The sequence below is a fragment of the Pipistrellus kuhlii genome, unplaced genomic scaffold (genome assembly GCF_014108245.1).
Source record: "Pipistrellus kuhlii isolate mPipKuh1 unplaced genomic scaffold, mPipKuh1.p scaffold_m20_p_33, whole genome shotgun sequence".
NCBI classification, from domain to species: Eukaryota; Metazoa; Chordata; class Mammalia; order Chiroptera; family Vespertilionidae; genus Pipistrellus; species Pipistrellus kuhlii.
The window spans coordinates 3,300,431-3,316,838 of NW_023425533.1; the positions used below are offsets into that span (position 1 = coordinate 3,300,431).

Genomic DNA, 16,408 nt, shown 5'->3' on the forward strand with positions numbered 1-16,408 from the left:
TGAGATAGTATTTTATTCTGATTCATCACTTGATATTTAGTTTTCTGTTTTTTTTGTTTTTGTTTTTTTTAACTAGGATGTTGACTTTGAAAAGAACCGTTTTTAGTAGAGTGAGAGGTTCAAAAGAGGATGAGAGGGGATTGAGTGTGATAATTTACCAAAGTAAAGTACCATTCCTAAATCTGTTTCCAGATACATCCTTTTTGATATCTCTGCAATATTATATTGATACTATTGATTGCTCCTTTGAAATCCTCTCCCAAGCAGTCTCTGGCTTTTAATGCCTCACATTTGTTTCATTTTATTACTTTACTAGTGACCTGGTACACGGATTCGTGCACATTGAAATGAAATTATTTAGAAGAAAGATTCGTGCAGTAATTATGTTACTGCAAAAAATTACATGTCAAAATAGTATATATAATATCATAATAAATAAAAGAACAAGAGGCATCAAGACCAAAATGACCAAACGACTGGTCACCAGAAGGTCCCAGGAGCACCTCTTGGCCATAAAAACCTAACGACCAGTCGCTATAATGTCCACTGTGGCCAGCAAACCAGCCCGATCAAGGGGTGGGGCCAGCGGCCAACCTCGGGGCCCCTCCTCCCTGCCAGCCTGCCCCTGATTGGACCCTCCCATCCTGATTAAGAGCTGGGCTTGCCAAAAAGTAAATAAATAAATAAATAAAATAAGAGCCGGGCCTGCTGGCCAAACATCTTCACCTTCCCCACCACCCCTGCCAGCAGCACCCCCATCAGCCCACCTTACCACAATAGGCCCACAGCCCCTACCCTCAACCCACCTGCCCTGATCACACCTCCCCACCCCAACCCACACCTCCGATGGGCCCCCACAATCCTGATCAGCCCACAGCCCCTTTTGGCCAGCCCCACCCCTGATCACCCTTGTACCCTAAAGGAGGGTGGGGCTGGCTGGCCAACCACCATGGCCCCTTCCCCAGGCTGCTGGCCTCCAATTGGAACCCCTCCACCCAGCCCACTGCCCACTGCCCATCCCCATGGCCAACCCTGCCCCCAGTCAGCCTTCCAAACCCAATCAGGGGCGGGGCCCACCAGCTAGTCTCCTGTGGCCCCTTCCCCCAGCTAACCAGGCCCTGATCAGGGGCCCAGATTCAGGTAGGCTGGCTAGCCAACCTCCTGCCATCTCCTCCTTCCAACAGGCCCAGCCCCAATGGGCCGGCAAGACCCCACCCATGCATAAATTCGTGCGCTGGGCTTCTAGTCTATATACATAAAAGCCTAAGTGACCAAGCGACTGAATGACCAGTCAACCAGTTGCTATGACACTCTCTGGGGGTACAGATGCTCAATACACAGGATCAGGCTCCCTCCTATCTGGATCAGGGCTGTGGAGATCAGGCTGAAACTGGCTATCTGACATTTCCTGAGGGGTCCCAGATTGCGAGAGGACACAGGCCAGGCCGAGGGACCCCACTGGTGCACCAGGCCTCTAGTAGTATTATAAAATTAAAACACATGTGCAATTGGCTTTTGTGAGAGCTTTATAAGTATCGTACATGTATGAGTCAATGTTTATTTTTAAATTGCCAGTGAGCGGCATATGTACCACCAGTCGGATAGTCAGATGGATGTATGGTCAGTCACTTAGCCTTTTATGATCTCTGAACACATAATAATCTGATCACTCAGTGTATATCCTATATAATAAAAGGGTAATATGCAAATTGTCCCCTCAACCAGGAGTTTGACCAGCAGGCAGGCCAGCCAACTGCCCATGTCCCCTCCCCCTGGCCAGGCTGGCTAGACCCCCACCCATTTATGAATTCATGCACCGGGCCTCTAATATTTTTATACACACACACACACACACACACACACACACACACACACACACTGAGTGGCCAGATTATTATGCATTCAGAGATCATAATAATATGGCCATTCAGTGTAGATTAACTCATTCATTTAACACCTCTTCTTCATTGCATTCAGAACTAGGCCCAACATTCCCCCTCCAATAAATAAGTGCCATACCAGTTGATTCTATCACTTTAAATCTTTTAACATATGTTCCCTTCTCTTTTGCAACTGATACTGTTGTGCTTTCAGTTCCTATGTCTTCTCATGGGAACAAATACTTAGTCTCCTAATTTAATAGGTCTCCCAGCCTTCAGTGGTTACTTCCCTCCAATTCTTCTACATTGCCACTGGACCACACTTTTCATCACATATATGCCATTGCTTAAAAGCTCATTACTTAGAAATTTTGGACTACATTTCCCAGAAGAAACTTAATGTAATCCCAACCTTCTTTTAAAGTTTTATATACCTCTTCTCTCATGTTGATCCCTGCGTGTTATCTCTTCTTTCCATTGTCATTCTTTTGCCTGTATTTCTGCTTTTGCCTATATGTTCTTTTCTTCCCAGCTCCGCTGGTCAAAACTTATTCTTCAAAATCCAACACAAATGCCTCCTTATCTTTCAAGTATTTCTCAATTCCTTCTTTTCCTCTTCCCACCACAGCCCACATCAAAACCAAAATAATCTATTTTCTTTTCTCCCTTAGTACTCCATCTCTTATAGTAATTTCTGCATTTTGTTTATATATGTCAATATCATATTCTACTAGATCATAATCATTTTAATATTTTATTTTTATATTTCCCACAGAAATATTTGTATTGTAAGTGCTCTAGTAATGTGGGTGGAGTTAACTTCAATACCCAAGAATGCCAGAGGGTCATAAGATTCATTAGAAAAGTATCTAATGGAAGAGATTGAAATTAAATTCATTAAGCATTTATCAAGTGCGTATTGTATGCTAGGTACTGTGCTTCTTGCCTGAATATCCAAAATAATTAATGTAAAGTAGGAGAAATAAGAATATACAAATATCTCAAGAATGCTCTTTTCCTAATTTTTATGGCGATCACTGTCATGGGCCAGTTTTTGCGTTTCAAATGGCAAATGACCTGGGTAACAAAGAAATGATGGCAATGAGTTTTTATATTGAACTTTTCCCATTTTATTTTGGAATTTTTAAATTTTTGATTTACATCAGCATTCAATTTATGTATCCAATTAAAATGCTTCCATTGAACATGTTGAAGAATATGGAATTCTATTACATAAAAACCTTAAATAAATACATAGTTTGGTGAGCAAATTGTTTTTCTAAGCATATAAAAAATCTTTTATTCCCCCACCCAGTCCCTGTAAAATATCTGTTATACTGTATAGGATACTATATTTAATCTCTGTTCCCAGGCTCATGGAGGAAATATAGGAAAGTACCAAAGACATTTTCTAAGTTATTTTCTATTATAAAATTAATCATGCTTCTTGTAGTAAACTGAGAAAATACAAAACAAGTTTAAAAATAAAAACTATGCATAATTCCACAGAGGTAATACCATTAATATTCCTTCCTGTGTCTTTTTCCATATCTAGGTATAGTTATGTGTCCTACTTTTATCTTAACGGTTATTTATTTCATGAGTATTAATGTAGTATTAAGAAAATAGGTATAATTTAAAATGCATAGATTAACCATTTTAGCATTTAGAAGTGTTTTTGTTGTCATTTTCTTCTTTTGTTCTGCAAACATATTATTTAAAGAATTATATACTATAAATACAGTTTTATATCCTGCTTGTTATTGTAACCATTTCTCCATGTAATTAAAAATAGAAAGAGGGTTCTCTTATAAGTTGAAAGTGGTAGTCTTTGAGTAGGGACGGGTTGAATATCTCTTCCAAAAAGTAACAGGGAGCACAGGAATGTTGACAGGTAGTGGTGTGAATTAGAACATTTAAAACAAAAACATGCACCACAGAGTTTTACATAAAAACATATTTACTAGCCATAAATTTGATGTGGTCTAATTCACATGCATTGCCTATTGTGGCCTCAGTCTTTTGAAAGTTTTGATTAACACTGTACTGTAGTTCATTTTCTCCTATGAAATTCCTTCAGTTTACAAATGAGGTTTGCACCCAGTTTCTCTTTTGCTTGGTTAAGTAGCACCTCATTGACTAAAATGGCTTTTCTTTTTCATGATGGTCACTGAACTGTAAACTATTGTTGGGGTTTTCCCCAAAGGGTACTTGATAGGGTACCACTGGTATTGCTTAGCCATGAATACTTTTTTGTATATGTAAACTTATTTGAAGCATAAATACATACCAGCAAAGTAAAGAAATCATTAGTGCGTAGCTCAGTGAATTTTCACAAAGTGAACACACTTGTGTAGCCAGCATCTCAAGCAAGAAATAGAACAGGGAGAAACCAAGATGGTGGCATAGGTAAACACCTATACTGCTGCCTCGCACAACAATTTCAAAACTGCAATTGGAAGACAGAGCAGACATCGTCCAGAACCATTGGAAAGCTGGTTGAGTGGAAATTCTACAACTAGAAGGAAAGAGAAAGGGAGAACACTGATACTCAGAGGAGCTGTGGAGGACAGAGGTGCAGAGAACCAAAAGTGTAGAAAGGGCGGGTGGCTGAATACGTGGCTGGCTTACTCAAACGGAAGGGAGACCAAGGCTCCCCTCTGCACTGAACTCCAGTTCTGGTAGCGATTCGGGGAACCCAGTCTCATACAGGGTGAAACTGGAATGTCAGGAAAAAGCACACTGAGACTCAGGGGAGCTCAGGAAGGCAGAGGTGTGGAGAGGTGGCACATGGAGAGGGCGGGCAGCAAGCGTGCGGCTCTTTCAGGAGGGAAACAAAACCTCCTGACTGCACTGAACTCCAGTTCCAGGTGAGACTTTGGGTACCCAGACTCATTCAGGGAAAAACTGGTCTGGCAGCGGGAGAAACTCAAGGGCAGCCTTCTCTCAGAGGTGCATGCAGCCATTTCCATGGGACACCAAGACACAGGGGCCTCTTAGGGTAGGACTGACGGGAAACCAAGTCTTTCTACACAGCCCTGAGACTCTACCCCATCCAAGTTGAGCACAGAAGTTCTCCCAGCATAGGCACAGCTGGTCCTCAAAGCCAATTGGCCTGGAGGTCAACTTCAGTGATACTAAAAACAATCTAGGCTTAACTACAAGATAGCACACACAGCCCATAAAGACACACCAAGAGTGTCTACCTCAGGCTGAGACACTGGGCCCTATAGAACACCTAGCACACAAAGCCACTTCATAAAATCAGGGAAGCAGCTAAAATGAGGAGACAAAGTGGCAGGTCACAAATGATGGAAATGGAGGAAAGCAACTGGATATAGAATTCAAAACCACAGTTATAAGGTTTTTCAAAAATTTCCTAGAAAAAGCCGATAAATTTATCAAGGCCCTCGAGGATATGAAAAAGGATCAACTAGAAATTAAGCATACACTGACTAATATAAAAATATATTATACAGAGACCTAAAGGCAGACAAGAGGATAGCAAGAATCAAGTCAAAGATTTGAAATACAAAGAAGCAAAAAACACTCAATTGGAAAAGCAAAAAGAAAAAAGAATCCAAAAATATTAAGATGGTGTAAGGAGCCTCTGGGACAACTACCAACATCAGAATTATGGGGATACCAGAAGAAGAGAGACAGCAACTTATTGAAAACCTATTTGAAGAAATAGTGACCAAAAACTTCCCCCACCTGGTGAAAGAAATAGACTTACAAGTCCAGGAAGCACACAGAACCCCAAACAAAAGGAATCCAAAGAGGACCACACCAAGACACATCATAATTTAAATGCCAAGAGCAAAAGACAGAGTATATTAAAAGCAGCAAGAGAAAAACAGTTACCTACAAGGGAGCACCCATATGATTGTCAGCTGATTTCTCAACAGAAAATATGTAGGCCAGACAGGAATTGCAAGAAATATTCAAAGGGATGAATAGCAAGAACATACAACCAAGATTTCTCTACCCAGCAAAGAATTGAAGGGCAGATAAAGAGCTTTACAGATAAGAAAAAGCTAAAGGAGTTCATCACCACCAAACCAGTATTATATGAAATGCTGAAAGGTATTCTTTAAGAAGAGGAAGAAAGAAACATCAATCAGAAAGGATATATGCACCCCTATGTTCATAGCAGCACAATTTACAATAGCTAGGCTTTGGAAACAGCCTAAATGCCCATCAGCAGATGATTGGATTAAAAAACTATGGTACATTTACACAATGGAATATTATGCTGCCATAAAAAAGAAAAAATTCTCATCGTTTGCAGCAACCTGGATGGAATTGGAGAACATCATGCTGAGTGAAACAAGCCAGTCAATGAAAGAGAAACACCACATGACCTCAATTATTTATGGATGATAAAGAACATTATAAACTGAAGAACCAAAAGATAGATATAGAGACAGTAAAGCAACAAGCAGACTGTCAAATTACAGCGGGGAGGTTGGGGAGATCTGGGGGAGAAAAGAGATCAACCGAAGGACTTGTATACATGCATATAAGTACAACCAATGGACACAAAACTCTGGGGATGGAGGGCAGGTACGGGAGGGGGTATATGTACAAAAATAATAATTTAATAAAATAATATATTAAATTAAAAAAAAGAAGAGGAGGAAGAAGAAAAAAGTAAAGATAAAAATTATGAACAACAAATACATATCTATGAACAAATTAATCTAAAACCAAGGAAATAAAAAATCTGATGAACAGTATTAACTGATGAATATAATAGAATCAGGGCATAGAAGGGGAGTGGACTGATATAATTCTCGGTGTGAAAGGGGAGTGGGGGGTGCGGGAAGAGACTTAACTAAAATCGTACACCTATGGTGAGGACATTTTGGAGGGTAAGGGCAGAGGGTGAGGTGGGAACCAGGTGGAGGGGAGCTAAGGAGGGGAAAAAAGAGGAAAAATTGTAATAATCTGAACAATAAAGATTCATTTAAAAAAATGAAATAGAATAGTATCAGAATCCCAGAAGACTACCACACACACCAAGATGAAGAATTTTTAAAGCAGCACAATTCTCAACTTTGCCTCCTGAGGGAATGATGTCTTGCAGCATGTGGTTGGAGCCTAGTCGCCCACAGAAAGTTTCCTTAACTGCACTGAAGTTAACTATCGCAATTCTCAGCTACATACTACAGGGAATTCTTTCTAACCATAGAGTACGTGCACTTTTGATGTGCTTACTAAGCAAGTTCAGAGTTGCCACATTTTGCTGTTAACACCCACTTTGAAGCCCTTTGGGCAAAGCAGAGCACAAAGGCTCTTTGTTCTTAATTCATTTCCTGTTCTGTCTTTTTCTTTATTGGCTCTATATATGCCTTTCTATTATAGTGGTATAGAGTTAATTACTGCTTTAATTTATCCATAGGCTTATTACAATATTGATTTCTTTCAAAAAGAAAATTTTGTGATTCATTCCTAACTTGATGGAGGCTGTTTAGATTCACAACCTAGTTGTGATTTACTTGGTTTTAATGCTTGAATGCTCAAGTTAGATATACATCAGTGATTTTCAAAACCCTATCTACCCTATTTATTTTTATTTTTTTGAAAGACAATGGTACTAGAACTCACTTGTTGATATGTATATGTTTTTCTCAAGATATTAATCACAATAATTTCAGATAACATGTTAAAGTAGCTTAGTTAAATGCTGCTTGCAACTAAAAAGTCTTAACTTTTAAAAAGAAAATACACCAAAGTGTTACCCTTGATTATTTCTGGTTGGCAGAATTATGGATGATTGTTTTTCCCTGATTATTTATTTTTTTTATTTTCTGAACTTTTTATAATGAATAACATTTATACTTGTAATTAAAAAAACACAGTTATTTTAAAAAATACTCCTATAGTGTTAATAAATCTTAAAGAAAGCATTAATAATGTGACTATAGCAACAAAACATCCTATATAATAAAAAGGTAATATGCAAATTGACCCTAATGGCGCACTGACCACATCTTGGTCCCTCTCCCTCCCTCCTATACCCTCCCACCATCGGGCTCCAATTGCCCAATGGTGAACGGGGAACTGGGGGTGGGTGGCAGCGGGGGGCAGGGCTGGCTGCCAGCAGCCAGGGAAGATGGCCCTTATTGCAGGCCAGGCCTAGGGATCGTACCCTCACATGATTTTGTGTCAGGCCTCTAGTATTTGATTATAGAAATGATTTACAGACTACTATGAAAAATTTTTTAAATTGGTTTGGCCTTTTGAATATATCTAACACATATAATTGTTAGGGTGGCTCTTTCTTGTTAACACTAGTTTCTTAATATGTGAAATGAACCTCAAACACTGAAGAACTGACTTTTTCTATTTTAATATGTAATATTTCTTTTCTCTTTGTATCACTATTTATATATTTTTTCTTTCCCCCTTACACACATACTCACATACACACACACACACCTCACCTTTCTTAGTATTTATTTTTCTTTTACATTAGTTTTCTTCTCACTAGCCCCCTTCAATATCTATTTTCAATACTTTTAAGATTAGTGCAAAGTTTAACATTTTACAATGAAGTAACCAATATATTGGCAGTTGAACCCATGACACACTGGGTTCATCTGATGACAACAGTTTTTGTTATTCTATAAGAAAGGATGAATTTTTAGAATAAGGGAAGAAAGGAATCATGGTGTTCTTATTTTATACTTTATTTATATTAATGATATGCAGAACATATAAGCTCAATCAAAATTGCATTGGATACATTAAAATTGAGATACTTTTTAAAGTTTTATTCAATTATAGGGGTAACATTGGTTAATAAAATTGTATAGATTTCAAGTGTACTTGTTTTGCAAATTAGCATTTCCCTTGAAATGATATTATGCTATAAAGAACTCCACCAGTTGGTGGTTTGCACAATGAATTGTCTAATTCAAGGGTAGCTTCTGTACTCTACTTTTCTTCATGGGACACATTTCATGACCTACTTTTCTATCCCCCTTCTCTTCCTTTAATAGCATTAATTCTACTTTATATAATTTTGCATATACAAACAAATACACACACACACACACACACACACACACACACACACACACACATCTTCTTGGAGCCCCATCTTCCTTTTCAAAGTATTTGAACTTCTTTTTATGTTATTCAACTTATTTTAAAATGAAATTAAGCATTATAACAAATTAGTACTCTCATTCTAAGGACCTTGAATGTGTCCATAACTCACTCTCACAATCTCCACAAAAACTTATAAATAGCCAAAACCAGTGTGGCTCAGTGGTAGAGTGTCGGTCTATGGACTGAAAGGTCCCAGGTTCGATTCCAGTCAAGGGCATGTACATTGGTTGCGTGCACATCCCTGGTAGGGTGTGTGCAGAAGGCAGCTGGTCGATGTTTCTCTCTCATCGATGTTTCAAGCTATCTCTCTCCCTTCCTCTCTGAAAAAAACAAACATAAATAATGTGATCCTCCTGATTAAATATGTATTTTATGTGCCAATATTTCATATAAATTTTAAATGCTTTTGTTTGTTTTAGGTATTTCAGTGATATTATTTCCTGAAAAGCTTTGTTAAAAATATCAGTTAAATAATAATTTCCATATATTTTGCAGTTTTTAGCCTTCAAAGCATTTCACATGCACTAATCTGTGGGCTCATTTAGGAACCAAAACACTATTTAGCAACATTACTATAGGAAATTGTCTTTAATTCTAAACAACAACCAATTAGTGTTCCTGTTGTGGTTATTGTTAATAGTGATAGGCTCATGGCAAAAACTAAAAGCATTTCCCCTAAAAACAGGAACAAGACAGAAATGTCTGCTTTCACCACTCTTATTCAACACTAGTAGCCCTGCACACAAATTCATATGCCAGTAGCTCTCCGCTGCCCTCCTGTAGCTCTCCACCTCCTGCCCCACCCTTCTGTAGTTCCTCCTGCCCCTCTCCCCCTCCTCCCCTCATAGCTTGCTACCCTGTCCCCTCCTGTAGCTTTTCGCTGCCTGCTTGTAGTTCGCTGCCCCACCCTCCTGTATATCCATGATCTGGTCCTTACATGGTTGGTTGTTACACCTCAAGGCTTAATGGATAATTAGCATATTCCTCTCTTATTTTATAGGATAGTACTGGAAGTTCTAGCCATAGCAATTGGACAAGAAGAAGAAATAAAAAGTATTCAAATTGAAAGGGAGGAAGTAAAACTGTCATTATTAACAGATGGCATGATATTGTACATAGAAAACCCTAAAGACCTCATAAAATCTACTAGATTTCATTTAATAAATTAATTTGGTATTGTAGCAGGATACAAAATCAACACCAAAAATCAATGGCTTTCTTATACACCAATAATGAATTATCAGAAAGAGAAACTAAATAAATAATCTCATTTACCATTGCAACAAAAAAATTAAGATACTTAGGAATAAAATTAACCAAGGATGCAAAAGACCTGTACTCAGAAAACTACAGAACTTTGAAAAAAGACATAGAAGATCTAAACAAGTGGAATAATTTACTGTATTCATGGATGGGTAGAATCAACATCATTAAAATGTCCATACTACAATCTACAGATTCAATGTAATCCCTATTAAGATGCTCAAAATCATGAATCATCCAAGATATGCAAATCAAAATGGTTTTTGGTACCATCTCACACCTGTCAGAATGGCTACCATCAACAAATGACAAGTGCTGGTGAAGATGTGGAGAAAAGGGAACCATAGTACACTGTTTATGGGAATGCAGACTGGTGCAACCATTATGGAATTTCTTGAAAAAAATAAATATGGAGCTGCCATTTGACCCAGTGATCCCACTTCTAGGAATATATTCTAAGAAACCTGAAGCACCTATCAGAATGAATGTATGCACCTCTCTGTTCATAGCAGCACAATTTACAATAGGTAAGATCTGGCCGAAACCGGTTTGGCTCAGTGGATAGAGCGTCAGCCTGCAGACTGAAAGGTCCTGGGTTCGATTCCAGTCAAGGGCACGTACCTTGGTTGCGGGCACATCCCCAGTGGGGGTGTGCAAGAGGCAGCTGGTCAATGTATCTCTCTCATCGACGTTTCTCTCTATCCTCTCAATTCCTCTCTGTGTAAAAATCAATAAAAATGTATATATATTACAATAGGTAAGATCTGGAAACAGCCCATGTGCCCATCAGTAGATGAGTGGATAAAAATGCTGTGGCACACTATACCATGGAATATTATGCAGCAGTAAAAAGAAGAATCTCTTACTCTTTGAGACAGCATGGAGCGACCTGGAGAGTATCATGCTAAGTGAAATAAGTCAGTCAAAGAAAGACAAGCATCACATGATCTCACTCTATGTGGAATCTAATGAACACAATAAACTGATGAATGGAAGCATGGAACAGAGCATGAAATCTCAGAGGGAAGGTGTGTAAGGGTGGGTAGGTGGGAGGTAATCAACCAAAGGCCTTGTATGCATAACTCATGGACACATACAATGGGAGTGGGCTGGAGGGAGTCAATGTGGGGGAAAAGGGGACATATATAATTCTTTCAACAATAAAGAATTATTTTAAAAATGATAGGCCCATGAAATATAGTTTATTACAGTTGACCCTTGAAGGAACATAGATTTGGACTGCGAAGGTCCTCCACTTATACATGGATTTTTTTTTCAATAAATATACAATTAAAACAAAAATCAGGAACCATCTCACACCTGTCAGAATGGCTATAATCAACAAATGACAAGTGCTGGTGAGGATGTGGAGGAAAAGGAACCCTCTTGTACTGCTGGTGGGAATGCAGACTGATGTACCACTGTGGAAAACAGTATGGAGTTTCCTAAAGAAATTATAAATGAAATTTCCATTTGACCCAGTAATCCCACTTTTAGGAATAATAATATATCCCAAGAAAACAGAAACACAAATCAGAAAGGATATATGCACCCCTATGTTCATAGCAGCACAATTTATAATAGCTAAGATTTGGAAACAGCCTAAGTGCCCATCAGCAGATGAGTGGGTTAGGAAACTGTGGTAAATCTACACAATGGAATACTATGCTGCTGTAAAAAAGAAGGAATTATTACCATTTGCAACAGCATGGATGGAACTAGAGAGCATTATGCTAAGTGAAATAAGCCAGTCAGAGAAAGATAAATGTCACATGATCTCACTCATTTATGGAACATCAGAAACAACATAAACTGATGAACAGAAATGAACCAGAGACATAGACGCATTGAACCGACTGTCCAACCTATGAGGGAAGGTGAGGGATGGGGGGCGGTAATAGATCAACCAAAGGACTTTTATGCATGCATATGAATATAACCAATGGAAACAGACAGTAGGGGGGGTAAAGGCATGTGTTGAGTGGTGGGACTGGTCAGGGGGAGGTCAATGGGGGAAAAAGAAGACATGTAATATTTTAAACAATTTTTAAAAATTAAATAAATAGCCGGGACCGGTTTGGCTCAATGGATAGAGCGTCGGCTTGGGGACTGAAGGGTCCCGGGTTCGATTCCGGTCAAGGGCATGTACCTTGGTTGCGGGCACATCCCCAGTGGGAGGTGTGCAAGAGGCAGCTGATCGATGACTCTCTCTCATCGATGTTTCTAACTCTGTATCTCTCTCCCCTTCTCTCTGTACAAAATCAATAAAATATATTTTTTAAAAAATTAAATAAATAAATAAGTAAATAAATATACAGTTGACTCTCCACATCCCTGGGTTGCACCTCAACCATAATAGAAAACAATATTTTAGATCTGTATTAGGAGTCTGTAAAGGGTGAGGGTTGACTATATGCATTGTTCTATGTTATTTTACATAAGGGACTTGAGCATACCCATTTTATATAAGGGATGTCCTAAAATCAATACCCAGCAGATACCAAGGGACAAGTATGTTTAAGTTTGGGGAGAGGCAAAATTTATATATTAATTTTCTACTGTATGGGTTCAGAACTCTTATTCCCCCTTCCCTGTTGTTTAAAAGTCAACTGTAAAATGGTGGCTGAATAGGCAGACATGTCCCAAACCTTATCCCAGAGCAGATAGAAGGGCATCTAAATTGAATATCATTCACCCAGAATTGGTGAAGTCGACACAGCTGGTGAGACAATTCACAGCCAGGAAAGGCAGATTATGCCTGAAGAATAGTATTATAGGATTGGGGATCTGGGCTGGAAAGAGTTTTGAGACCTCCAAGCCCAGGGGGTCAGTAGGAAGCTGCACAGCACCAAGTCCAAGTCCCCTGAGGAAAGGAATAACAATTGAGTGTGGAAAGGAAGTCCACAAGATTGCTGGTGGCAGGGAATTCTAGATCTAAGTCCACAGCCTTGAGAGGCTGAGCCCAGAGGGGCAGCCTGAAGGAAATAGCCAAGCTGCATGGTTCCAGGGGGAAAGAAATTCAAAGTGACACAGTTGTTTCCCCTCTTTTGGGTCTTTGCTTTTATTTGCTAAACCCCATTCATAGGACCTTTCAAATACAAACAGTCATCTGTGGCTGAGGTGCAGGTGAAGGTGAGGACTTGTGGAGTCTAGGGAGAGACTGTGGAGAAGAGCAGGTTAGGGAGAGGTGACCAGGAGTCTGGCAATGGGACATTCCTGACACTTTGGACCTAAGCAGCCATTTTCTTCTGCAGAGTTAGCCCCTCCCAGCAGTCTCCAGACAACCAATACAGCCACACCCAGACTGTACCCTGAGTGGAACAAAGGTCACAAAAATATGAATAGCTCCTAAGAGCCTTCAGGGACTGGATTGAAGAGAGGCCAGAAAGCAATTACAGCAACCTCCCAACTGTAGTCCTATCATAAACAGCTGCTTGAGAGATTAAGATTGACAGTGGGCAGACAAGTTAAGTGGGCAGATTGGTCTGGCCTACTGGCAGTCAAGGTAATGGAGATAGACACAAACAGAGGAGTCATGGATTGCTTGGAACTTCAACAGGGTGCTGACTACATAATAGGAAACTGAGAAGTGGCAGACAGTTCAGAAGAAGGAATTTAAACCAGATCATATGGGGCATTAAAACTTGACTGAAATGAATGACACTTCACTTTTCTATTTTTATTTTTTATCTTTTATTTAAAAATTTTTCCCCTTTCTTTTCTTTGTTTGTTCTTTATTTTTTTCATTTTGTTTTTTAATGTTATTTTATTTCATCTTATTTTTTTCCTTCTCTTTCTTTTCTTCTTATCCACTCATCCTCTTTCTACCTCCTCTGAGGTCCTCCCCATATTCATTTAATTCCTTAACCTTACTTTCTGTATATACACTCAGCCTCTACAGATTCTGCCCCCACCCTCTTTTCTGGATGTTTGTTGTTTTCATTTTTTAGTTTATCTGTTTGTTCTGTGGTGTGTTCTTTCCATATATATATATATATATATATATATATATATATATATATATATATATATATAATCTTCCTTTTTCTTCTTTTTCTTTTCTCTCTTACCATTTTTTCTTTCCTTGATATCATTTTTGCTCTCTTTTATCTCCGCTAATTCTCTTTTCTCTGGTGGTCACTTATATTGGGGTTATTGGTGTCGTGAGTACATTCCTCTTTTGTTCCCTTTGTGTCATGTGTTGTTGAGTTGTATTTTGTGCTGTTTGGTCAACATGGGAGAGAGCGAGCCACATAACCAGACACCATGAGAGGAGACTCCATCCACAAATGGGACCATAATACTCAAAATCCAACTACACCAAGAGAACCCAAATAACTCAAGTAGGGGGCATCCATAAATTACCCAGTCCAGAAGACCTGAGAGATTGCACTACTGGGTCCCACAAAACATCTACTATATAAGACAAACTCAGAAAATCTGGGTGTCATAGCAGTTTGATCTAATATGTAGAAACAATCACAAAGGAACAGAAAAAATGGGGAGACATTCAAAAGAAAAAGAGGAATCACCAGAAAAAGAAATAAATAAAATGGGGGTAAGCAATTGTCAGTGAAAGAATTCAGACAATGGTCATAAGGACACTGAAAAGGTTGGAAGACAAATTCAACATGTGTAAAAATCAAGAGGAAATAAAGGATGGCATAACCACAATAAAGAACACAATGGAAAGTTTCAACAATAAACTAAGAAGAAGCTGAGTGAGCAGGGAGTAAGTAGCCCAGGATAAACAATGATGTGGTATTTTTCCTCTAGGGAGCTCATATTTTCAGGGTCTATTGCATTCCTCCAGAAAATATTAATAAATAGCAACAACAAATGTTGAATTTCAGAAAATATTAATAAATAGCAACAGCAAATGTTGATTTTGATTCCTAGAAATCTTGCTAACCCTCAAACAAAAACTATGACAATAGAAAACTTTAGCAAGCAGGCTGTGTGGGGCAACCAGGCCAGTAGGGGGGTTAGTGAGGGACAACCAAATGACAACAAGCAGGCTGTGTGGGGTGACCAGACTGGCAGGAGGGCGAGAGTGGCGACCAGGCCAGTAGGGGGGAGGTAGTGAGGGATGATCAAATGACTGAACAAGCAGGCTGCGTGGGGTGACCAGACTAGCAAGGGGGCCATGAGGGATGACCAGGCCAGCAGCGGGGGCAGTTGGGCGTGACCAGGCTGGCTGGGAGGGGGCAGTTGGGGGCAACCTGACTAGCAGCGGGGAGGCAGTTAGGGGCGACCAGGCTGGCAGGCAGGTGAGCGATTAGGAGACAGTGGTCCAGGATTGTGATAGATATGTCTTACTGCCGGTTTAGGACTGATCCCTGTCAGACATCCCCAAGGGATTGGAGAGGGTGCAGGCTGGGCTAAGAGGACCCCCATCCCCAGTACACAAATTTTGTACACTGGACCTCTCGTTATTTAAATAACATTCCTACTACAATTTTTTTGTGACTTTGAAATAGCCTATCTTATTACTTTCCTTATTATCAGCACAAATTTAAAGTTATATGGACACTCAAACTGTTCCTACTACTTTAAGACTTCTCTTTTATGACCTCTAACCCTCTTCATAAGTGGCCAAAATAGTAGTCTCCTATTGAACAAAAATAATTGTATTCTAAATTGAGTTTGGGATTAAAATGGCATCTGTTCTAGCTCCTAAATGTAAATGAGAAACTTAGGTATAATCAAGCTCCATTTGGAGAGGGGTTTTGCCAACATTAGTAGTTCTGCTCTGGCAGTATAGTAATTTCAATGGGATCAGAACCGTGGTAGTGTGCACTGCATAAAACCCAAAGTCTACAGAGTAGGATTAGTGTTCAGCTTTTTATCTGTATTTATGTGACATGTCCTTGCTGTAAGCAGACATGTTCTGTCAAGATATGCCATCTTTGAATGTGAAGTACTTACTAATAAAAATAAAATAATTCTATTGACAGTTTTTCTGTGCAGGGTAAAGGATTGATATTGATCTGGCCAGAGTGACTGGACCACTATATTGGAGCTCAAACTATAATCAAACTCCAGCCCAATGGTCGGCAAACTCATTAGTCAACAGAGCCAAATATCAACAGTACAATCATTGTAATTTCTTTTGAGAGCCAAAAACCGACTTATGCACATGGGTC

At 39.3% G+C, this 16,408-nt stretch overlaps 1 protein-coding gene across 3 annotated transcripts in view; it reads left to right on the forward strand.

Annotated features, from left to right (window-relative positions):
• The window catches only part of RNF128 (ring finger protein 128), a 116,660-nt gene that overhangs the window by 51,132 nt on the left and 49,120 nt on the right, over positions 1 to 16,408 (forward strand). The window lies entirely within an intron of this gene.